We start from the raw sequence: 26160 nt of genomic DNA on the forward strand, positions 1-26160 counted from the left end.
CTCTGAACGTACTAGCCTTTTCACTTCATGCCAAATGTATAAAAGTCACCTAGCGCCCCACAACAGGCACATTTGGTGTCAGCGTCTGGGTAAAATCGTGCTATGTCCATAGGGGAGAGGTACTCTCTGCAAGTATTTTAAATGAATTAAGTGGAATTTGTCATTAGAGGAGACCTCCTTAGTCTGTTGGCAGCAAAACTCCCACTGTGCATCTGTTCTGTCCTGTCCCACATCACCCTCCTATGCCTGGCGAAGCTTATGATGGTTTGGAACCCAGTGCTCCATTTCTACGTTATACAGTGTAGTGACAAGCTTAGATGGTTGCGGATTAGTAAGGAGAGTTGTCAGGGATAACCATTTGGGAGGCTTGCTGGGAAACGTATGAAATATCTGTTTGGCTTCATGAGCAAGTTTATCGTAGGCAATAATATCTCACACTTTGGCTGGCCCATCCTCACGTATTCCTGAAATGTATTAGCTTTGAATACATTTCCTAATGTAAGTAAGTGCCACTTCCACAGCGAGCATAAAACCCCTGCAGTGTCAGCCAAGTTAAGCTCACGATAGTACCTGATAGGTCTATGTTTGGAGTAAGGTATAGTGATGCCTCACAGAGCAGCCAGTCTGTGCCAGGCCCAGAAAGTGCCTGGCACAGTATGAATCTCCTTAGTTGGTCTAGGAAGATGGGTAAAAGGGGTAGACAGTAGAAGGAGAGGGTCCATCAAGCCCTTTTTGATAATCACTTGAGGAACATGTCTGCTGTTATGGAACCAGTGATGGATATACTGTATCTGTGTTATTAAGAGGTAGACCTTTAAATTAGGGGCCGAAAAACCGCCCTTATGATACGGGAGTTGAAGAGTTTGCCAACTAATGCGAGGTTGTTTACTGGCCCATGCCAGTCAGATCATGAGAGCGCGTAGGTGATTAAAAAAATCTTTACTCAGGGGGACTGGAATGTTCTGAAACAGGTAAAGTAATTTTGTCAGGATTACCATTTTCATTAAAGCCACTCTGCCCGCCAGCAAGAGCGTAGGGGTGAATCCACCTGTTAATACGTGCCGGTAGTGCTTCCAGGTAAACACAGTAGTTCTCTCTTATCAAGGTAGGAATGTTGGTGTGATACTGCATGCCCATGTAGCGCACCCGGTTGTAATGCTATCTGTATTTAACCACGGATTCTATCTTGACCACTGACTCCATTTTGTGCTTAGCTTAAAATGCTGTTACATCAGTAGTGCAGGTATTTTTCCAAGCACAGCGTGTTTTCTACATTGAACGTGTTTCCGCTCTTCTCACCAGAGAAGGGAACATATTGTGGCGGATGCGCAGGTGATAAGAGTGTACCAGGATGAGAATGTTTATAAAAGAGAAAGGAACCGCTCTGTCTTGAAAATACACATAGGGATCTGGCCAATTATTTTGTTTGTTTTCAACACAGACCTTGTATAGCCAGAGCTTGAATTTCACAACTTACGCTAAGGGAGGTTACCAGAACCTTCCTCTTGGTGCTGAGGGAGAAGGAACTAATTTTTGAGGGGGACTATTTCTCCTGTCTCAGCTGTCGAGGGTTCCACAGCTGAGGACAAGGACAAGAATGATGTTGGATTCGATCCCCATGGTGATGTATTTTGTAATTCTTAATTCTCTAGCTTTGCTGTGTTAATGCATAAATATATATGTTCGATGGCACGTGTAGCTGCAGATACACATTGTAGGAAGTTGGCTCTGTATATACTATTTCAAAGTAAGAAATAGTGTGCACGGAGTCCCAGGGTTCCCCTTAGAGGTAAGATAGTGGCAAAAGCAGATAATTCCAATGCTCTATTTTGTGGTAGTGTGGACGGGCAGTAGGCTTATCAGAGGGTAGTGTTAAGCATTTGTTGTACACACACTGGCAATAAATGAGGAACACACACTCAGACTTAATCCAGGCCAATAGGTTTTTATATTGAAAAATATATTTTCTTAGTTTATTTCAAGAACCGCAGGTTCAAGATTTACAGTAAACAATTTAAACATAAGGTACTTCACTTAGATACTGTAGGAACTTTGAATGGAAACAATATCATGTACAGTCTTTGTAAAAATGGCAATAAGCTATTTTCAAAGTGGACACAGTGCACAAATCACAGTTCCTGGGGGAGGTAAGTAAAGGTTATATTAGGGGGTAAGTAAAACACTTACAACACTTACAAATCTCAATCCTGGGGTATAGCAGCCCACTGTTGGGGGTTCAAGGCAACCCCAAAGTTACCACACCAGCAGCTCAGGGCCGGTCAGGTGCAGAGGTCAAAGAGGTGCCCAAAACACATGGGCGCCCATGGGGAACAGGGGTGATCTGGTTTCAGTCTTCCAGCAGGTAAATACCTGTGTCCTCGGGGGGGGGGGCAGACCAGGGGGGTTTTGTAGAGCACGGGGGGGACACAAGTAGGCACACAAAACACACCCACAGCGGCGGCCGGGTGCAGTGTGCAAAGAAGGCGTCTGGTTTTGTATACGTTTCAATGGAGAGCCCCGGGGGGTCACTCTAGCGGAGCAGGCAGGCACAGGGGGGCTTCTCAGCACAGCCACCACCTGGGCTAGGCAGAGGGTCGCGTGGGGGTCAATCCTGCGTCGAAGTTCGGTTCCTTCTGGTCATGGGGGCTGCGGGTACAGTGTTGGTTCCAGGCGTCGGGTCCCTTGTTACAGGCAGTCGCGGTCAGGGGGAGCCTCTGGATTCTCTCTGCAGACGTCGCTGTGGGGTGTCAGGGGGGTTGTCTCGGGTTACTCACGGGCTCGCAGTCGCCGGGGAGTCCTCCCTGAGGTGTTAGTTTTCTGCAGGTCGAGCCGGGGGCTTCGTGTGCAGAGTGTAGAGTCTCATGCTTCCGGCGGGAAGCGTGAAGTCTTTGGAAGTTGCTTCTTTGTTGCAAAGAAGTAGCTGGTTTTGAACAGGGCTGCTGTTCATGGGAGTTTCTTGGTCCTGTAGTCCAGGGCAGTCCTCTGAGGCTTCGAAGTTGGAGACAGGACGGTAGGGCTGGGGCCAAATCAGTTGTCGTCTTCCTCCTTCTCTGCAGGCTTGTAGGTCAACAGTCCTTCTTCTTTCTTCAGGTTGCAGGAATCTGATTTCCTGGAATCTGGGGAGCCCCTAAATACTGAATTTAGGGGTGGGTTTAGGTCTGGGAGGGCAGTAGCCAATGGCTACTGTCCTTGAGGGTGGCTACACCCTCTTTGTGCCTCCTCCATGTGGGGAAGAGGGGCACATCCCTAATCCTATTGGGGGAATCCTCCAAACTCAAGATGGAGGATTTCTCAAGGCAGGGGTCACCTCAGCTCAGGACACCTTAGGGGCTGTCCTGACTGGTGGGTGACTCCTCCTTGTTTTTCACATTATCTCCCCTGGACTTGCCGCCAAAAGTGGGGGCTGTGTCCAGGGGGCGGGCATCTCCACTAGCTAGGATGCCCTGGGGCGCTGTAACAAAAGGAATGAGCCTGTGAGGCTCACCGCCAGGTGTTAAAGTTCCTGCAGGGGGAGGTGAGAAGCACCTCCACCCAGTACAGGCTTTGTTCCTGGCCACAGAGTGACAAAGGCACTCTCACCATGTGGCCAGCAACATGTCTGGTGTGTGGCAGGCTAGCAGGAACTGGTCAGCCTACACTAGAAGTCAGATAGGTGTTCAGGGGGCATCTCGACAATGCTCTCTGGGTGTATGTTACAATAAATTGCACACTGGCATCAGTGTGCATTTATTGTGCTGAGAAGTTTGATACTCAACTTCCCAGTTTTCAGTGTAGCCATTATGGAACTGTAGAGTTCGTGTTTGACAAACTCCCAGACCATATACTCTTATGGGTACCCTGCACTTGCAATGTCTAAGGTTTTGCTTAGACACTGTAGGGGCATAGTGCTCATGCACCTATGTCCTCACCTATGGTATAGTGCACCCTGCCTTAGGGCTGTAAGGCCTGCTAGAGGGGTGACTTACCTATGCCACAGGCAGTGTGAGGTTGGCATGGCACTCTGAGGGGAGTGCCATGACGACTTGGTCATTTTCTCCCCACCAGCACACCAAGCTGTGAGGCAGTGTGCATGTGCGCTGAGTGAGGGGTCTCCAGGTTGGCATAAGACATGCTGCAGCCCTTAGAGACCTTCCCTGGCATCAGGGCCTTTGGTATTAGGGGTACCAGTTACAAGGGACTTACCTGAGTGCCAGGGTTGTGCCAATTGTGGAGACAAAGGTACAGTTTAGGGCAGTGGTTCCCAAACTGTGCGCCGCGGCACCCCGGTGCGCCGTTACAAGTTGCCAGGGGCGCAGCGCGCATTTTGGACAACATTAAATGCTGCACTTCCAAAAAAGATTTCTGCGCGCGGACGTTACCTTACGCGCGCATAAAAATTATTTTCCGGCTGGCCGAGTAAAGCATGATTAGCAGCATTTCATGTGGGGGGGGGATTACATGAGCCCCACCTGCCAACGTCTTGCATATGGTTTCACCTGGCCCCAGCGTGATTACGTTCTTCGAACCTTCGGCATTTACAGGCGTGGCAATTCAGAAGAGAGCACTGGGACTGGGGTGTTATTGCCCCTGCGATCCTCAGCGTTGCCGTTCCTTGTTGAATTTCGGCTCGTTAGGTAATTATTATCACCGGCAATCTTTTTTCCACAAATATAATAATTTGTGTTATTATTGTTCATGTATATTGAGTTTCATTTCTTGATGACTCCTGTCTAACATTAAATGCAGGTTAATATACAGTAAAATTAATAAATTAATGAGTGAATCGGTTAAGAATTCATTAAAAAAGGAAAAAAGGAAAGGAAACAGACTTTCTCCACCAATGCAAACAGAATGTGGAACAACATTCCTGTTTCGGCACTAGAACCCTCCTTCAAATTAGGAAACAGGTAAAGACACACATATTTGAAGAATTACAATGATTATATCAAGGTCACGATCTACGCCTACTCTCAGAATCCGGCCACCTTTCTAAACTCGGGCACTGTACAAATACCACATATTAGCACTAATCCTGGCCTCGGGTCAGAATATAAACAAGGTGACTGCTCCTAGGAAACTTTGAAGATAATACATTTCACAATGAAAATGGATATCTATAATTTTCAATAGTTTGTGTTATAGGGAGGCTAAGGAAACAAGAGCTCTTATTTTATTACAGAGCTGAAGATATACCAATATGTATAGCTGACTGAAATAAGGACTGCATTTGAGATACATAGTGCACCGCAATATGTGGGTGTGCTGTATGAGCACAGTGGCCTTAAGAGGCTTCCAGAGAGATCCACTATATGGCAGAAAAGCTCGATCCTCACTATATTTCTGAAACTCCAAAATGTAAATTTTTTCATGAAGAAATAGCTGCACTCTTTATACTGCAGCGTATTTTAGAATACTAAATGCCGTTCATTTAAGAATTACATTTTAAGTTAATTCTGGTGGTGGTGTTGGTGGATAAGTAGTGGAGCTGCTCGAGCGGTAAACATGGTTTGTAGTTTGTAATTGGGCAGTATGCTGTGATTTTTAGTATTGTGTTTGTGTTTTTTTGCGTTTGTTGTTAAGGGGGTAACAACTTTCTCTCGTAGGGGATTTCCATGTATAGTCATAAGCACTGAATAGTTCTGCGCGCCTGCGGGGACCCCGGAGCACTGTTGTGTAGTATATTCTTAAGTGCAATCATCAGCTCCTTGACAAAAAAGGTCTGTGAAAAACACTTTAGAATAACAATGTGCAGCCTATGTCAACAGCTACACAGGCCAAATTGTTAGAAGAAAAAACAGTTGTAGTGTAAATTCACGTTTAAACCTCTATTTATTCTATAAATACATAAATAAATACATTCTCATATTTTATTTACACCTCTCATGAGAATAAAACAATGTAGGGCAGTGTAGCCCATAGGCTGCCATTATACAGAATGAAAATAGAGCTGTGCCTTTAAGAAAGTAAAGTCTTCCTGTTTCCCATCATGCACAGCAAAAGGCAGTTGCCTCAGTTCTTTTTTCCGGCTCCTTTCTGACAGGACCCTGAAGCATTGAGCTCTACCTCACAAAATCCTTTTGTGACAGAAATTCATTTAAAATCTTTTGAATTTCAATTTCACTCGACGTTTTTAACATTGAGTGATCATTTTCTATTGTTTTCTGTTAGATTATGACAGAATTTTGAGGTTTTTCTACTTCAGAAATGCCTTCACTGTTTGACAAATGCCCTTCTTGTGGCAGAAAAAAGGCCAAAACAGATCCACATCGGGTCTGCATAATTTGCCTTCCTTCCAGCCACAAACTGGAGTCGTGTGACATCTGCAAAACCTTCCCCAGAAGGACCCTTCGTGACAGGGAGAAGATCCGACTCCAGGCGAAAGAGGACAGGAGGAAAAGTGGTCATTCTACCACAGAGCGAGGAGAAGGTCATTCTTCTACCAGGGCTCACACTGTTTCCTCTATAACTCCGACCAGACCGGCTCAAAAACGCCACAGGTCTCCGACGACGTCGAGGGCGTCGAGGCAAGGAACGGCGCCAACATGCTCGCCGTCGAGGAGTGGTTCGCCGGCGAGAAAGCGACATCGCTCGCCATCGACGACGATTTCGCCGTCGAGACGGCGTGGACTTTCGCCGTCGAGATCTGGGTCGCCGTCGACACGGCGAGGACGTTCCACGTCGAGGAGATCTGAATCCGGCTCGCCGTCGACACGGTGAGAGCGATCAACGTCGAGGGGTGCTCGACGTCGTAGGCGTTCACCGTCATCACGGCGACGAGCACTCACCGTCACCGTACTTCAACGTCGAGGAGTGTGTCGACGTCGAGACAATCAAAAAGACCTAGAAGGGTTTATACAACCTCAGAATCCTCGGCCTCACTCATCCTCCTTCCAGCGTCTCCACAACTCTCTCCTCGACAATCACCATTGCCACAGACGCCGGTAGCTCCTACGGCGCCTCTTCCGGCTCCCCCTTCAGAGTCTGTTTTGAGGACTCCAACGCGGTCTGTAAGACGTTCTGGACATTCCTCTATACGCTCTTCTTCCTCTCGGCACCGTAATGAATCACAGAGATCTCAGCATTCACATCACAGGCGTTCTTCTTCGTCTACACGGGACTACTCTCCAACCCTATCGGACTCACCGTCCCCGAGAGTGTCCCCCATAGATGATGTGAATACGTTCCAGGAGGTCTTAGTACGAGGGGCGACCAAGCTGAACATCCCGCTGGCGGTACCTGCCCCATCGACGTCAGTGATCTTCGAGACTTTGCATCACAGGACATCTTCCAGACCTTTGCTTCCACTGGTTCCAGGTCTCCTCGAACCAGCAATGGATATTTTCCTTGCACCGGCCGCAACAAAGTCTGCTCCTTCCAGACTTATTAAAAAATATCGTCCACCAGAACAAGATCCTCTATTCTTGAGGTCGGACCCAGTACCTGATTCGGTGGTCATAGTAGCGGCAAAGAAACTGCATTCAACCTCACCGTCTTCTTCTTCGCCTCCAGATAAAGAGAGCAGAAAGATAGATGCTGCAGCACGAAAAGTATGTTCTACTGCAGCCGTCACGATGAAGGCAGCCAGCGCTACTGCGTTATTAGGGCGATACGACCGTGCCCTCTGGGACTCTTTAATGCAGTTTGCGGAACATCTTCCTAAGGATAAAAGGGAAGATTTCCTGGAGGTCGTGGGTGAGGGAGCCATGGTTTCTAACCAAATTATAAGTGCTGCAGCTGACTCTTCGGTGCTATCCGCACACAATTATGCACACGGGATAGCGCTCCGAAGGCATGCATGGTTGAGACTTACATCACTCAAACCTGAAGCGCAGCAGCGAATACAAAACTTGCCTTTCTCGGGCTCCACCTTGTTCGGTTCTCATGCCGATGACGAGATGGCTAGAATGAAGGCTGAACTAGATACCCTGAAAGCGGTAGGCATGGAAAGACCGAAAGAACAAAGAAAGGTTTTCCGGCCATATCAACGACGACTTTTCACACACCGGTATCAGTCGCCACACTGGATGTCTTCGCGCCCCCAGCAGCAGCAACAACAGCAGCATCAAAGGGGTTTCTCCACTCAGCGAAGGTCGACAAGGGGTCGTTCAACACCTCAAACTCAGGCAACTCGACAGGCTCCCACGTCTAAGCCCTGAATCTTTGCTTCCCCCTCCTCAGTTATCCACTCCGGTAGGGGGAAGTATCTCAAATCATCTGGACGAGTGGCTACGCATCACAACAGACGCCTGGGTATTGAATATTGTGAGACATGGTTACGCTCTCAGATTCACCAGTTCTCCACCATCTGTTCCACCCAAAACAGCCAACCGCCATCTCGAAGCTCTTCAGTTAGAGGTCAATATTCTATTGCAAAAAAGAGCGATAGAACCCGTTCCCATCAGCCAGCAAGGGAAGGGGATTTATTCGAGATATTTCCTTGTACCGAAAAAAGACAAACAAGAGTTTCGTCCCATTTTAGATCTGAGGACAGCAAACAAATGGATTCGCAAAGAAAAATTCAGGATGTTAGCCTTACACCAAATTTACCCACATCTACGTCAGGGCGACTGGCTCTATGCGATAGATCTTTGCGACGCTTACTTTCATATCCCAATAACCAAGAAACATCGAAAATTACTAAGGTTCACCGTCGGAAAACGCCATTACCAATTTGCAGTTCTACCTTTCGGCCTAAAATCAGCGCCGAGAACTTTTTCCAAATGCATGGCGGTAGTAGCCGCCCACTTGAGGAAACAGCGAATATTCGTCTACCCCTATCTAGACGATTGGCTCATAAAGGCCTCCAGTTGTCTCGAGGCACAACAGCATTTCGAATGGACTCTACAACTGCTGCAAAAACTTGGTCTTCAAGTCAATCTCCTGAAATCTACAGCAACACCTGTTCAGAGGTTGCATTACTTAGGGGCCATTGTAGATACCAGGCTAGGAAAGGTGTTTCCTTCGGAGGAACGACGGTTATCAATTCTCCAAAAGTGCAAACAACTGCAGGAAAGACCTCAAGCCACTGCAAGAATAATAGCTTCTCTACTGGGCTCGATGGCGTCTTGTATCCATCTGGTTCCCAATGCTCGCCTCCATATGAGACCATTGCAGGAAAATCTGGAGGATCAGTGGTGTCAACTGAGGGACGATTGGGAGAACAAAGTCCTTCTTTCTCCTCACACCCTACAATCCCTCAAGTGGTGGTGTTTACCCAGCAATCTCTTGGTGGGGATTCCGTTCCAACAACGGCCTCCATCTCAAACCATCGTAACAGATGCGTCACTGCTCGGATGGGGGGCGCACATGGAACATCTTCGAGTCCAAGGAGAGTGGTCACAGAGAGAGAGTCTCTATCACATCAACCTGCTGGAACTTCGCGCAGTCCACCTTGCGCTCAAAGCCTTCCTTCCCTCTCTGAGAACGGAAACTCTCCTTCTCCAGACAGACAACGTGGCCACTATGTACTACGTGAACAAACAAGGAGGCACCAGGTCCAGAATTTTATCCAGAGAGGCTCAGACAATCTGGCATTGGCTTCTAGCCAGGAACCTGTCGCTAGTGGCAACTCACCTGCCCGGCATCCAGAATGTTCAAGCGGATGCCCTCAGTCGGGTAATGGACGAGAACCACGAATGGGTACTACACGACGACATCGTTCATTCCATTTTCGCACTCTGGGGTACCCCCTCTACAGACCTTTTCGCAACCCCAGACAACAAAAAATGCCAAAACTTCGCCTCCAGATATTACCATCCAGGGACATTGGGGAATGCCCTATGGATAAGCTGGTCAGGAGCATTTCTTTACGCCTTTCCACCGCTTCCCCTGATTCTGGCGGTCCTCCAGAAGCTGTCCAATGCTCAGACCAAAATGATCCTAATTGCTCCGGAGTGGCCACGCCAGTGGTGGTTCCTAGACCTTCTTCACCGGTCACTCAAACCACACATCAGGCTACCATATCGTCCGGACCTGCTCACGAAGTTCAGAGGGCAGATATCTCATCCCAACCCCTCATCGTTGAGTTTGGCAGCATGGCTCCTGAGCTAGTGCAATATGGACACTTGAACCTACCTCAGGACTGTATGGAAATTCTGAAGGAAGCAAAGCGCCCTTCCACACGATCAGCCTATGCAAGCAAGTGGAAGAGATTCTGCATTTGGTGTTTACACAACAACATTGACCCGGTTTCCTGTGGAGAACAATCTATCCTGCCATACTTGTTAAGTTTGGCAAAATCGGGCTTACAACTGTCGTCAATAAAAGTTCACTTGGCGGCTGTCACGGCATACAGAAAGAGTCCTTCACAAACTTCCTTTTTTCGGATTCCGATTATTAAGGATTTCCTAGAAGGTTTAAAGAAGGTTTTTCCTCCCATTAGAAAGCATTCTCCTCCATGGGAACTGAACGTTGTCTTATCACGTCTGATGCTGCCGCCATTCGAGCCGATACATAAGGCATCGCTGCAGCATCTCACATGGAAAGCTGCTTTTCTGGTGGCAATCACTTCAGCGCGTAGGGTCAGCGAAATCCAGGCCCTTTGCGCTCAGGAACCCTACACGGTTTTTCATTCTGCAAAAGTGGTAATGAGAACTCATCCAAAATTTTTACCTAAGGTAGTCTCCGACTTCCATGTGAACCAAACAATTTCATTACCGACTTTCTTTCAGAATCCAGCTACTCCTGCTGAGAGAACTCTGCACTCTCTGGATGTAAAGAGAGTCTTGAAATTTTACTTGGACAGGACAAAAAGCTTACGAAAATCACAACAGCTTTTTATTAACTATGGCCCAATCAGAACAGGTTTGGGCACATCTAAACAATCTTTATCCAGGTGGATTGTTTCATGTATAATGTTATGTTATCAGTTGGCAAACAAATCCCTTGGTGGTAGGCCAAAAGCCCACTCTACCAGAGGGAAAGCAGCTACTGTAGCCTTGATGAGAAATGTCCCTTTGGCAGAAATATGCAAGGCTGCCACTTGGAGGTCGGTCCATACCTTTACTAAGCATTACTGCCTTATACAGACGCTAGGGCAGATGCTCAGGTTGGACAGGCTTTGCTCAAGAATTTGTTTGCATGATTCATGTTTTTCTCAGTATTCTTATATCTACTCCACCGCGGTTATGGGGATGGGCTTGCTACTCTATTCAGTGCTTATGACTATACATGGAAATCCCCTACGAGAGAAGGAATGGTTTCTTACCTGTAACTCCAGTTCTCTCGTAGGGGTATTTCCATGATAGTCATAAGCAACCCTCCCTCCTCCCCGGTGGAGTTGACATAGAACATGAATATTATGGAGGTTGGTACTCCAACAAATGTTTTGTTTTTCTTCATGTCAGGTTAATAGCCTCCAAAAAAGAACTGAGGCAACTGCCTTTTGCTGTGCATGATGGGAAACAGGAAGACTTTACTTTCTTAAAGGCACAGCTCTATTTTCATTCTGTATAATGGCAGCCTATGGGCTACACTGCCCTACATTGTTTTATTCTCATGAGAGGTGTAAATAAAATATGAGAATGTATTTATTTATGTATTTATAGAATAAATAGAGGTTTAAACGTGAATTTACACTACAACTGTTTTTTCTTCTAACAATTTGGCCTGTGTAGCTGTTCACATAGGCTGCACATTGTTATTCTAAAGTGTTTTTCACAGACCTTTTTTGTCAAGGAGCTAATGATTGCACTTAAGAATATACTACACAACAGTGCTCCGGGGTCCCCGCAGGCGCGCGGAACTATTCAGTGCTTATGACTATCATGGAAATACCCCTACGAGAGAACTGGAGTTACAGGTAAGAAACCATTCCTTGCCTTGCACCATAGTTGTTAATGCCTTCCCCGATCTGTCCTATCTTGATGTTAAGAATTGCACCCTGCAGAAACCACCCCTTTTCTCAAGAAACTGAAGAGTGGGAGTGTGAACCTCAGTGCTCAATTTGTAAATAAGAATGTGCCAGTGCCCAAGGTCCTCCTCTTAAACATGGGCTGCTGAAATTAAATGTGGGAAAACGGAATACTGAGGCAGTGTTATACTAAATACATCTCAGGCCTCTTCAATGATTTTAAAACCACTTCCTTCCCCTTCAGCTCACTCTTGCAGCTTTCTGTTTTCTACCATTGTGACACTATTTCGTTTTTCTCTTCCTTAGTCTTTCCCTTTCTTCTCTTCTCTTCTACGTGTGAACTGATTGGCATCTTTGTGATTGACAATGAAGAGATTTTTAATACCGAGTTCAAGTTCGTCTGAGCAAAGTGAAGTCTCTTCAGAGAAAAAAAGAGGATGGGAAGCGAAAAACCAAGTACAGAAAGTATGATGACAGGTATCTAGATTATGGTTTCACATGTGTACAGGTTAATAATGAGGAGCGTCCTCAATGTGTAATCTGTTTAAAAGTTTTGGCTTTAGAATCCATGCTTCCAAGTAAACTAAAGCGTCATCTTGAAAGTCTTCACCCAAATGTGGTTGGAAAGCCAAGGGAATTTCTCAAAGAAAACTAACAGAAGCCAAGTTACAAAAGACCACTTTCTCAAAACAAGCCAAAGTTAACAGTAACGCCCTCTTGTCTTCTTATAAAGTGGCCTATCGTGTTGCACAGTGTAAAAAACCACACACAATTGCAGAAGAGCTGATTTTGCCTGCTGCTGTTGATATGGTAACCATCATGCTTGGCGAAGATGCTGGTAAACAGCTGCTCAAAGTGCCTTTTCTAATAATACTATCAGCCGGAGGATAAACGATAGGGCTGACGATATTAACGATCAGCTCATCTGTAACTTAAAAGGGAAAGACTTTGCACTCCAACTGGACGAGGCAACAGACAACCAAAAAGACACCCATCTTATTTGCTATGTCAGGTTTGTTAATGAAAAAAAAATAGTTGAGGATTTGTTGTTGTGTAAGGAAATGAAAGGTGGAACTACCGGTCAAGATTTGTTTGCGGTTGTGGATGATTTTATGGTACAGAATCAGATTGACTGGGAGAGATGTGTTGGAGTTTGTACAGACGGGGGTCGTTCAATGGCTGGATGCTACCAAGGACTTCAAGCTTGCATACGGTCTAAAGCACCTAATGCTCTTTGGACACACTGTATAATACACAGAGAAGCACTAGCAGCAGGAAACCTCAGTGAAGAACTGCATAATATTCTGAAAATAGTCACCAAAGTGATAAATTTTATTAAAACAAGACCAATGAAAGCAAGATTTTTTGCTAAGCTGTGTGAAGACATGGGTGCCGAACACTTATGCCTCTTGTTCTACAGCAGTTCTCGATGGCTGTCTCTCGGTAACTCCCTGCTTAGGGTGTATGAGCTTAGGAATGAAATATACTCATATCTACACGATGATGAACATTGTTTTGCTGACAAATTTATTGATGCAGACTTTCTAATACAAATGCCTTTTCTTTCGGATCTTTTTGAAAAACTGAACACACTGAACAAGTCCTTGCAAGGTAATAATACTAACATCTTGCAGCTCTCAGACAAAGTTTCAGGGTTTAAGAAAAAAGTCATCCTTTGGAAAGGCAGTGTAAGCAAAGGTGACTATAAATGTTTTCCTTCATTGGACAAGTTTCTGCAAGACAATGAGATGGCATTGAAGGAGGAACTGAGGACAGTTTTTGTTCTGTATTTGTCACAACTGCATTTTTACCTTCAGAAATATTTCCCAGAGGATGAAGTGGAGCCAATAAAATGGGTGAGAGATCCCTTCAATGCTGAGATACCTCAGCATTTCAATAACGAGGAAGCAGAACTGCTCATTGACATTTCAAGTGACTCAACATTGAAAGTACAATTCCAGTCTCTGTCACTGCTTGAGTTTTGGTGCCAAACTCAGGATGAATACCCAGTGATTAGCAAGATTGCCCTGCGTGTTTTGATCCCGTTTGCTACTTCCTACCTTTGTGAAGCTGGTTTCTCAGCATTTGCAGTGATAAAGTCAAAATATAGGGCAAAAATTCACCTTGAAAAAGAAATGCGTGTTGCGATCTCAAAAATAACACCAAGATTTGAGGAGCTTTGTAAAGAAAAACAAGCACATCCATCTCACTAGAATTTTCCAAACATAGGCCTTTCTATTTTGTTCACATTCAGACTCCCTGGTTTTTTCTTGTTAATTAAAAAACATTTACTACAGAACTTTTTTGTGTGGTTAATCTTACATGTGTTAAAAAAAGGTTGCTAATTTGTGGAATTTTTTTTGGCTCTTGATATTGTATTGTTTCTGACTTAACTGAATTAAAAAGTAAACAACTTGTATTTTTATTTTGTTACCAATATGATAATACTTACATCCCAATTATTTGCAGGGAGGAAATTTGAAGTACTCCTGAGGCTGGGCTTACATCGCCCACCCGAAAAAAAAAGTAACATAATGGGGAGCCGCGGGCAATGGCCAATGTAGGTGAAGGGAGCCGCCGGTCGAAAAAGTTTGGGAACCACTGGTTTAGGGAAAGAACACTGGTGCTGGGGCCTGGTTTTCCAGTTGTCCAGTTTCGCGCCAGAGCAGGGACTGGGGGTGCCTGAACTGGTGTGGACTAGTTTATGCACGGAGGGCACCCAATGTGCCCTTCAAAGCATACCAGTGGCTTGGGGAGGCTACCCCTCCCAAGCCAGTCACACCTATTTCCAAAAGGAGAGGGTGTTACCTCCTTCTCACAAAGGAAATCCTTTGTTTTGCCTTCCTGGGGTTGATCAGATCAAGGAGCAGGAAGGCAGAAACCTGTCTGAGGTGTGGCAGCAGCTTGGGCTGCCTTGAAAACCCTGTAAGACTGGTGGTAGCACTGCTGGGGGTCCTCTAAGGAGCCCCCAGAGTGCATGGAATCATACTTTCAATACTTACAACAGTATTGGGGTATGATTCCGACATATTTGATATCAAAGAGGCCCAGGTTCATTTATTTACCATTATGTAGCTGGACACTGGTAGTGACCTATGTCCAGTACATTCATAAAATGGCACTCACAAAGTCCAGGAAAATGGATCTGGAGTTTGAGGGGGGGGGGCACCTCTGCTAGTGCAGGGGTGCCCTCACAGATGGGTACCTGCACCCTGCCCTCTGGGCTGAGAGGGCCTACCATGGGGTGACATATAGTGATCTGGTGCAATGACCTGTAGTGAAAATGGGTGCATGCACCCGTTTTACGCAGACTGCAATGGCAGGCCTGCAGAACCCTTTGCATGGGCTCCCTATGCTTGGCAGAATAACTGCTGCAGCCCATAAGGATCCCCAGGTACCCCAGTGCCCTGGGAACCTAGGTACCATATACTAGGGATTACATGAGGGGACCAGTATGCCAATTGTGGGAGGAAAAATTACAGTTACCACAATTTACAGAAGAGAGCATAACCACTGGGGTCCTGGTTAGCAGGATCCCAGTGGACACAGTCAAACACACTGACAACAGGCAGAAAATGGGGGTAACGATGCCAAGAAAGAGGGCACTTTTCTATAATATGCAGAATTATATGCCGTATATCAGGCACTGAAACAAGAATTACCTGGGGCATGTCACATTTATTCTGATTCCTCGTCTACCGCCAATGGGTTAGCCACCTGGCTTCCAACATGTCATGCACGTAACTGGCAAATGGATTCCAAGAAGATGTGGGACAAAGAATTGTAGCAAGAAATTTGGGAAATGCTAGAACACAATACTGTGTATCATGTAAATGTCCACTGTCTCATCGACTCACTAGAACAATGGTTTAATTCCCTTGCAGACCAGAAAGCTAAAATCTCAGAGGCAGAAGTGGCAACACAGGATTCTGACTTGGTGGGGAAGGCTAAGTGGATACACCAAAATGTGAACATCTGGGAGAGAAGGCCACTAAGAGGTGGGCAGAGAGTAGCAAGATGCACATTCCCCTAAATTTGATAAAAAGAGTGATCATGCAGTGTCCTGTTTGTCAACAAACACAACAGAGATCTTTCCCGGAAACTGTTAAAGGTCAATTGGGGAGACGGAAGTTGCTGAGGCAGATGTGGCAGATTGATTACATTGGGCCACTACCAACTAGTTGCGGGTGTCAATACGCCTACACAGTAGTGGACACTTCTTCTGATTTCCTGATTGCCGTCCCTTGCAAACATGGCACTCAATTTAACACCATGAAAACTCTGAACTTGTTAATGTTGTATTATTGAGTCCCACTTCAAGTCTATAGTGACAACGGGTCACATTTCAAAGCCAATTGATGCAAGATTATTGCTAACAACACAATATTGAACGGATTTATCATATTCCATATCATCCACAAGCTGCAGAACTGATTGAGAGAATGAATGGCTTATTGAAAGCCCAATTACAAATATTATAGGATGGAACTTTGTGAAACTGGAGAGAGCATTTAATTGAGGCCCTCCAAATTTTGAATAACAAACCTTTGAGAAAGGCTGAGACCCCTTTAATGCGAATGTTGACCCCAGTGTTAGATACAACCCCATGTAGTGACCATCACCATCAGGTATTGGTAAATAAAACTGGGAGCCTTAGCTCCTTACTAAGTCACACAAGAATATGCAGGTCTTGAACTACATGCCTTTAACACATACTGGTTGAAACCAAGAGATGTGGCTTTTCTTGAAACAGGTGTTAGAATACATATTCCCTTAGAGGATTTCAGATTGATTGTTCCCCGATCTTGGTTGCCACTCAAAGGTGTTCAGATCTTGAGGGGACTGATCGATGCAGACTACCAAGGAGAATTAGGAACTATTCTTTTGAATAGTGGAGACACTGACTTGATAATACAACCTGGAGATAGAATTGCTTAAATTTTAATAATTCCAGTGTATGGAGGAATAGTGAAAAAGGGTACTGTATGAGGCTGGCCCTTTATGTAGTGTACAAAACTAGGTACACTATGCAGGGGACAACCACACGTTGGTTTCCATAGATAAAAATCAGGTCACCTAACGCTCCAATTTTTATGGAAGCTGGTCAAGGAGTTAGGATAATCCGGGAGACGTGCTAAGCATTTGCTATAACCACGATATCATTTATGCACCACACACACTCAATGAATAACTCAAGATCAGATTTTTATTTAAAAAAAATCAGACTTTTATAAAAATTTGTCAGACCAAGATGGTCCAGATAGGTTAAGTACTTTTTTTAGCTATGATTTTTCAAAGTTTTAATTAATTACGCATCATAGGAATCAATGGAAGGCAACATGTAAAAATGCGTATAAAAACACAGGATTGTGTTAACAGTCTGTTCTTCCGCAGGATGGTCAGTGAGGTTGGTAGGCACAGTGTGCCAGCTGGAGAGTCTTGGGCAGCTCCCGGTTCCAGCGGGAGCAGAGCTGGAAAGACTCTTGGCACAGGGCCACTTGGAGGGGCCACCTTGAAAAGGAGCTGGTGTGCAGTTTTAAAGGTGGTGCCTTGGGGGTCCCTTTGGTCTATCGAGGTTGCAAGGGGTTGGGGACCTGTGGCACACAGCTGGTTCCGCGATGCAAGGCTCTGGGCGGCTGGACGCAGGGCGAATTGAAGGACTTGGAGCTGTGCGCACTGGAGCCCTTTGGAGCTGTAGGTAAGTCTTCTTCTGGGTGTCTTTCAGGGTGACGAGGGCACTCATGTGGGAGGTCCAGGTTATTCCTGAAGTCCCTAGACTAGAGCTTCCTCCTTGTCCAGTTGCAGCTCTGGGTGAGCTGTTTTTGGTGTAGTCTGACCAGTACCTGAGGTATTGGAACAACTTAGCCACGGGAGGGCGCAGTGCCACCAACGTTGGCACACTTGGAGGTCTCGTCCGGGCTGTCGTTGATGTTTTGCCAGTTTCAGCTGCGACTTCCGGTGAAGTGGCCCTCACCGGCTTGCTGGTTTCTTCTGGGTTTCTTCTTTTTCTTGAGTGATGCCTTCTCTCAGGAGGGACATCTTGGGCTATTGGCAAAGCCTGGAGGACCTCTGGGTCTTTTGAGGTCGGTCCATTGGTCATCTGCTCTGCAGCAAGGATCGTCTGGACTCTAGTGCACATGGAGGGCCCACTTTGCATGCAAGCCCGTAGGGGTGGTGCATGTGCAGTGAGGCCACTCCTCCTAACCTTTGTCTGGTTTTCCGCCTTTGCTCCTGGCAAAAGTGGGGGTCTGCAAAGGGGGAAGCCTTCTGCATCTAGCAGCAGGGCTCGAGGTTCAAGGGCAGTAGCCCTTTGAAGCTCACTGCCTGGGTGTTTGCACATTCCTGAAGTAGGGGGTGCTAGCTCCTCCATCCAGAAAGGGCACTGTTTCACAAACCACAGAGCCTGGGCTCTCCCCTAAGGTTTGTGTATTGGCTGTCTGGAGGTGGCAGGCTGTATGGAACCAGATAGCAACCATGTGCCAGTTAGGTTAGCTTTTGCAGGGGGCACATTTAAGGTGACCCCTGGGTACATTTAGGGATAAATCCAATATTGGGACAAGTTTGGATTTATCATTCTGATTTTTTTTTTTTATACCAAACAACCCAGGGTGCAGAGTAGCCATCAGCTAACTGGGGAACTCATGTTTGACCAGTGTCCAGTACATGCATTTAAAATGTCTGCTCTGTTCACTCACTATGTCCCAGGTTTAGCAAGAACACAGTGGGGGTATATTGCTCATGCATCTATTCCCTCACATATACTATGGTGCACTCTGACTTAGGGCTGGAAGGTCTGCCAGAGGGGGGTGGCTTACCTATAACATATGCAGTGTATGGTGGACAGGCCAAACAGGAAGTATGCCATGTAGACTTTGTTGAGGTTTGACCCAGACCACTCAGCCTGCAATGGCAGTGCTGGGTGTTTCTGGATGCGAGGCCCTAGAGGGTGGCACAATCAGTGCTGCTGCCCTCGGGAGCCTACCCTTAATACCCCATGCCTTGGGTACAGATGTACCCATTTACTAGGGACTTACAGGGATACTTCACAGTGTATCCAATTTTGCCAAGCATCAAAACAGTTTTAGGAAAAGAGCTCTGGCCCAGGGAACCAGGGTTAGCAGGGGCCCTGGGCACTACAAGTTCGAGGCCACATCAACATCAGGCAAACAGTGCGGGGCTAACCATGCAAAAATAGGCCTCCTCTCACAGGGACTGCCACAACTCTTCTTACAATGCATGGGAAGGGAGGTTTTGGCTCAACTGACAAAAACTCTTGTACTATGGTGTGGATAGGATCTCCAAATCGTCCTCCTGAACCAGCAGAAGTTATGGTGAGGGGGAAGGGACAACATCCTAATAATCATGATACCAGGAAAGTACAAGTGGGAACATGTATCAATTGATAAATGTTTTATGTGCAAAGGATCATTCTTGTCTCTTTTACAGATCATGCTACGAGGTGTCTTAGTGCTAGCTCTTCTATGTGGTCTCCCTTCGGGCATGTGCACGTGGGGTCAGGAGGGACCCGAAGTGCCCAGCTCTGAAATGATTGACCAACCACACCGATTGACTGCACCTGACTGAAAATGTTTTGACCCATCTGAAATGAGCTGTGCTCAACAGATCAGATTTCTGTAAGTTTAACATGAAATCTACTGTTGATGTAATATCAACCTGTTTGGTAGCCATACAGATGCCTGCCATATTACTACTGCTACAACTTAACTTGTGATACTCACAAAATCGGAAAATGTGCACAAATGCGCCTGGAGACAACAGCAGAGTCTGAAAAGATTCAGTGGGAACAACGAGTACTGTGTCAACATTGAAACGATAAAACTTGTAAGAATATGGAAAATGGCATGTCTTGCCAACATATTGTGACTGCGGCTGGCCATATCAAGCACGTCAAACTACCAGTGGGATGGTTCTCTTGTGGGAACACCACTTATACATGCATTCCTGCCAATATCACAGGTGGACCACATGCTTTTATGCGGTTAGGACTCATGATGTTTCCATTTCACTCTCTACATACTCTTAATCCAAGGGAAACAGTTCAATTAAGTGAAGATTGACTCTGAAAATTACTTATCTAAATTAGAATATGTGAGTTTAAGCATTTCTCTAGTAGGAGTTCTAGGATTAGCTGTTTCTAATACTCTAGTTATTAAAAAGTTAGCATGTTTGATGGTTACGAATATCAATCCCACATCCATTTCAATAACTGAACTACTCATTGCTCTATGAGGCACTAGAAAACCTGCATTGCAAAATAGGGCAGCGATTGACTACTTGCTCTTGAAGCATGACCATGGCTGCTCAGAGTTTGAGGAAATGTGCTGTTTTAAGACCACTCTGAATCTAACCATTCTCATATTGACGCTTTACATGAGTTGGTGCAATGAATAAGACAAGATGTTGACAAAGGGTGGTGCGACTGGTTATTTAACTGGTTATCCGATTTTGGGCTATTACGCAATATTTTAGGTGAAATACTCGTAGTGATTTTTATTATAATAATGCTATGTTGCTATGTACAATGCATACTCAATCTACTCAAAATGTTTAAACCAAAAAGGGTTACTTTTAGACCAGTATGTTATGAGAGTCACTTGTTAAAGGGTGGAGTGTAATGCTATCTGTATTTAACCGCTGATTCCATCTTGGCCACTGATTCCATTTTGTGCTTAGCTTAGCTTCAAATGTTGTCACATTGGTGGTGCATGTATTTTTTTATCGCACAGCTTGTTTTCTACATTGAAAGTGTTTTTGCCCTCACCAGAGAAGGGAACATTTTGTGGCGGATGCAAAGGTGATAAGAGTTTACCAGGATGAGAATGTTTATAGCAGAGAAAGGTATGGCTCTGTCTTGGAAATGGACATTAGGATCTGGCTAATTCTTTTGTGTGTTTTCAACACAGTCTAAGTACAGCCAGCGCTTGAATTTCACAACTCACTGGATGGGAGGGTGAAGGTTACCAGAACCTTCCTCTTGTGTTTGTTTAAGGTATATAAGGTGGGGACGCTTGGCGCTGAGGCAGACGGTACTAATTTATTTGAGTGTGAATGCACTGCATTAGGGAATATTTCTCCTGTCTCAGTCTGCAACTTGACATTGGCAAGAACAAAGATGATTTTGGATTCGATCCCCATGGTGATGAATTTTAATTCTTAATTATCTAGCTTTGCTGTGTGCATGCATATATATATATATATATATATATATATATAGTATTTAGTATCTTCGTGTGTTTTATTGAATTCAAGTTAAATGCTCACATTAATATTTTTTATGCCCTTGTTTGAGACCTGGGAAGTGCCTTGATAAATTCATTACCCAGACTAAGAGTGTTGCATACTTTCCGTTTGTTAGAAGCATTCCCTCTTAGTTTGAAGCTAAGCAGAACACAGGTCCGTCTACCACTGTAGTTGAAAGGAAGTATTCGGTTTAGTGGTGACTGCTGTAAGGGGGAACATAATGGACTTGGTCCACTTTATCTGCAGGCCAGACAAGCAGCCGAACTGTATTATCTCCTGAATAATATTTGGTGGGGGGGGGGGCTCGGGGTGGCAGATTTGTATTCAGATATTTAATCACCAACGTGTTGTCAGCATACATAGATAATAAAATATCTCCTTCGCTGCCAGGCCTTTTCCCCATCCTGTGCCGAGCCTTTTTTTGGCTATTTGGGGCAGTTCACGCTTAGGCCCTCATAACTGTGCGTCCTTTTTTTTCCAACATCCTAGGGATTCTAGAGGTACCCTGACTTTGTGGGTTCCCCTGAAGGAGACCAAGAAATTAGCCCAAATACAGTGAAAAAAAATTCACAAAAATTGGGAAAAAAGGGCTGCAGAAGGCAGCTCGTGGTTTTTCCCCTGAAAATGGCATCAACAAAGGGTTTGTGGTGGCAAGACCACCATCTTCCCAGCTTTCAGGAACAGGCAGACTTGAATTGGAAAACTCAATTTTTCAATTAAATTTTGACATTTTACTGGGACATACCCCATTTTTACTATTTTTTGTGCTTTCAGCCTCCTTCCAGTTTGTGACCAAAATGGGTGAGAAACCGATGCTGGATCCCAGAAAGCTAAACATTTCTGAAAAGTAGACATAATTCTGAATTCAGCAAGGGGTCATTTGTGTACATCCTACAAGTGTTTCCTACAGAAAATAACAGCTGAAAGAACAAAATATTGAAGTTGAGGTGAAAAAAAACAGCCTTTGATCTCCACGTTTTACTCTGTAACTTTTTCCTGCGATGTCAGACTTTTGAAAGCAATATACCGTTACGTCAGCTGGACTCTTCTGGTTGCGGGGATATATAGGGCTTGTAGGTTCATCAAGAACTCTAGGTACCCAGAGCCAATAAATGAGCTGCACCTTGCAATGGGTTTTTATTCTAAACCGGGTATACAGCAATTCATTTGCTGAAATATTAAAAGTGAAAAATAGGTATCAAGAAAACCTTTGTATTTCCAAAATGGCCACAAGATAAGGTGTTGAGAAGCAGTGGTTATTTGCACAACTCTGAATTCCGGGGTGCCCATACTAGCATGTGAATGACAGGGCATTTCTCAAATTGACGTCTTTTTTACACACTGCCTTACATTTGGAAGGAAAAAATGTAGTGAAAGACAAGGGGCAATAACACTCGTTTTGCTATTCTGTGTTCCCCCAAGTCTCCCGATAAAAATGGTACCTCACTTGTGTGGGTAGGCCTAGCGCCTACAAAAGGAAATGGCTCAAAACACAACGTGGACACATCACATTTTTTCACAGAAAACAGGTGTTTTTTGCAAAGTGCCTACCTGTGGATTTTGGCCTCTACCTCAGCCGGCACCCGGGGAAACCTAGCAAACTAGTGCATTTTTTAAAAAGCTAGAGACCTAGGGGAATTGAAGATGGGGTGACTTGTGGGGCTCTGACCAGGTTCTGTTACCCAGAATCCTTTGCAAACCTCACAATTTGACCAAAAAAACACTTTTTCCTCTCATTTCGGTGACAGAAAGTTCTAGAATCTAAGAGGAGCCAGAAATTTCCTTCCACCCAGCGTTCTCCCCCAAGTCTCCTGATAAAAATGGTACCTCAATGGTGTTGGTAGGCCTAGTGCCCACGAAAGTAAATGGCCTGAAACACAACGTGGACACATCACATTTTTTCACTGAAAACAGAGGTGTTTTTTTGCAAAGTGCCTACCTGTGGATTTTGGCCTCTAGCTCAGCCGGCCCCTGGGGGGGCAGAAATAGCCTAAAATAAATTTGCCCCCCAACCTCCCGCCGGGGAGCGACCCTTGTCTACGGGGTCGCTCCCCCTGCGTGACATTGGTGGAAAAAAAAATCCCTGTGCCTAGTTGTTTCTGCCCCCGTGGGGGCAGTTTGACCTAAAATCGGCCGATTTGCCCCCAAGGGGGGCAGAAATGGTTTAAATACAATTTGCCCCTCAGGGGAGCGACCATTGCCTAATGGGTCGCTCCCCATCTCTAAAAACAAACAAAAAAAAATAGCCCTGGCGCCTAGAGGTTTCTGCTCTCCCCCCCCCCCAATAACAATAGGCCGATCTGCCCCCAGGGGGGTCAGAAATGGCCTAAAATAAATTTCCCCCCACGACCCCCCTGGGGAGCGAACCCTTGCCTACGGGGTCGCTCCCCTTGCGTGACATTGGCGCAAAAATAAAAAAAATAAAGATCCCTGGTGCCTAGTGGTTTCTGCCCCCCTTGGGGGCAGATTTACCCAAAATCCGCCGATCTGCCCCCAAGGGGGGTAGAAATGGTCTAAATACAATTTTCCCCCCAGAGGAGCAACCCTTGCCTATGGGGTCGCTCCCCATCTGTAAAACAACAACAACAAAAAAAATCCCCAGTGCCTAGTGGTTTCGGCCTAATTAAAATAGGCTGATCTGCCCCCCAGGGGGACGGAAATGGCCTAAAATAAATTTGCCCCCCAGGGGAACGACCCTTGCCTAAGGGGGCGCTCCACTTGCATGAAATTCATGAAAAAAAAAAAAAAAAAACTCCCTGGTGTCTAGTGGTTTCTGTCCCCATTGGGGGCAGATTGGCCTCATAAAAATAGGCCAATCTGCCCCCAAGTGGGCAGAAATGGCCTAAATATCATTTGCCCCCTCGGGGAGCAAGCCTTTCCCAAGGGGTTGCTCCCCACCTCAAAAATACCACAAAAAAAAAAAAAATGTGTCCCTGGTGCCTAGACGTTTCTGCCCCCGGGGGCCTTTAAAAAAAGGCCTTTTAAAGGCCTTTAAAAAAAATGCGTCAGCGCAATTGCGTGCTGACGTCACAGGGTGGGGGGGTCAGGGTGGCAAGGGAAGGGCTTCCCCTTCCATCCTGGCCTTGGAGGGGTGGGGGGAACCCCACAGAGGGAGCGCTCCCTCTGGGCTCTGTGCCCAGGACGTAATGGTTACATCCTGGGCACATGAGCACTGTGCCTCAGGACGTAACCATTACGTCCTGGGCACAGAAGGGGATATATCTGAAACCCATGTTGACCCCTTGTTTGTTCAGCGCAGAGCACACAGCATGGGTTCAACAGTGAGGGCAAAAAGAAGGGGCGACAGTGTTCCCGTCTCCCTACTAATTGCTAAGGGCTCAGTCAAGCCCCCATTTTAACTTTGTCTTGCTGCCGGATGTGTATAGAGCAGCTTCACCCAATTTACAGAGTATTTTCCCAGCCCCATTCTAATGAGAACTGACAACAGAAATGCCCACTCAATCGTGTCAAATGCCCTAGCGGCATCTAAAAATATTGTGATTACCGGTAGTGTGGGATCTAGCTGATGTGTGAGGGCAGACAGAGAGCAAAGGCTATCCGCCATGGAACGGCCCAGTATAAAACCTGACTGGTCGGGGCGCATGAAATTGGGCATCAGAGGCAGCATTATTAGCAGGTAACTTAGCCAGTATCTTACTATCGACGTTTATTAAAGAGAGGGAGCGATAAGAATCACATTTTTGTGGTGGCTTATCTTGCTTGATAAGTGTAAATATAATGGATTCCTGCATTGTCTGTGGGAGTACGCCCTCCTGGAGCACTTCTAAATAGACTTTAACCAACATTGGTGGCAGCTCGTCAGCGTAGTGCATGTGTGCTGTGTGATAGTCTTGTTGATCATTTCAATCGTTAGAGGTCTGCAAAGTATTGCTCGGTGCGCTTGATCCGTTCATGCTAGTGTGACCCTTTGCAAATAATTGTTCACCCCCTCTGACATGCCCTGTGTGGATGAAGCTTATAGCTTTTGATAAAAAGCAACAAATTCCCTTATTATGTTGTTAGGGTGTAGTAAGCGTGCCCGTCTGAGGTATCAATGGTTTGAATGTAATTATGAAATTGCTGTGGTGTAAAAAGTGCAGTGAGAGTGTGCCCTGATCTGTCTCCCTCCCCATATTGTCTAACCTACGCATGCATGCTTAGGAACTTCACCTCTTTGTCAGCTTCATCTCTAAATTCTGTTAGAAGAGTTTTCATGGGGTGCAAGAGATCTCACTCTGAGGTTTTTGTTGTATCTAAGCTCTACTGCTCTGATTTGGCAAGTCTCCCTCTGATAGATTTGAGAAAACAGTGTCCTTTTGCAATACACTCACCATGAATAACAGCCTTAAAGTCCTCTCAGACTGTCGCCATTTTGACAGAGCCAACATTTAATGAGAAATAGGACTGAATCACAGAGCAAATTTCTTTAGCAGCATCTTAGGCTGGATCCTCCAAAGCGGTTTATGTACCCATGGATCTGGCAGGTTGAGCGATAAGAGTGGTCTGCTAAAGTTCTAGGTAGATGTTTTATGTCGCGTGTCCACAACATTAGCTTGCGGGAGCCTACCCAAAAGTCAAGGCATGAAGAAGTGTCATGCACTGAAGAGTGGAACGTATATTTCTAGCCCTCGCTGTATAATTCACGTCAAAGATCTAGCATAGCAAATTGTGTCATGAGGTCTAAGAACATCGTAGAAGATTTTGTCTGGCGTCTCTCTCGATGGCTGGTGCAGTCCAGGTTTTCATCGAACACCAAGTTCTGGTCTCCCCTCAAATGATGATCTACCGTTTTAAATTAAGGACATTATGAAAACATTCTGGAATGTCCACATTTGGACCATATTTATTGAGCATGGTCACCTGAGTGAGACCCAGAAGGCACTGAATTATTAAGTATCTTCCTTCCTGGTCTGGCAGTGCATAGATCTGTCTGAACGGGACCTGCTTGCGAATGAGGATCACTGCCCCCCTAGCGTAGGACGAGTATGAGGCAAAGTATTAGTAGGGGCCCCACCACTCTGGAAGTTTCAGCCCCCCTTCCCCCCTACTCTGGTGGCAAATGTGTTTTC

The 26160-nt window shown here is 45.6% G+C and overlaps 1 protein-coding gene across 9 annotated transcripts in view; it reads left to right on the forward strand.

Moving 5' to 3' along the window:
* Positions 1-26160, forward strand: part of NUGGC (nuclear GTPase, germinal center associated) — a 1501499-nt gene that overhangs the window by 437810 nt on the left and 1037529 nt on the right. The gene's annotated exons all lie outside the window — the stretch shown is intronic.

The sequence above is a fragment of the Pleurodeles waltl genome, chromosome 2_2 (assembly GCF_031143425.1).
Source record: "Pleurodeles waltl isolate 20211129_DDA chromosome 2_2, aPleWal1.hap1.20221129, whole genome shotgun sequence".
Lineage (NCBI taxonomy): Eukaryota > Metazoa > Chordata > Amphibia > Caudata > Salamandridae > Pleurodeles > Pleurodeles waltl.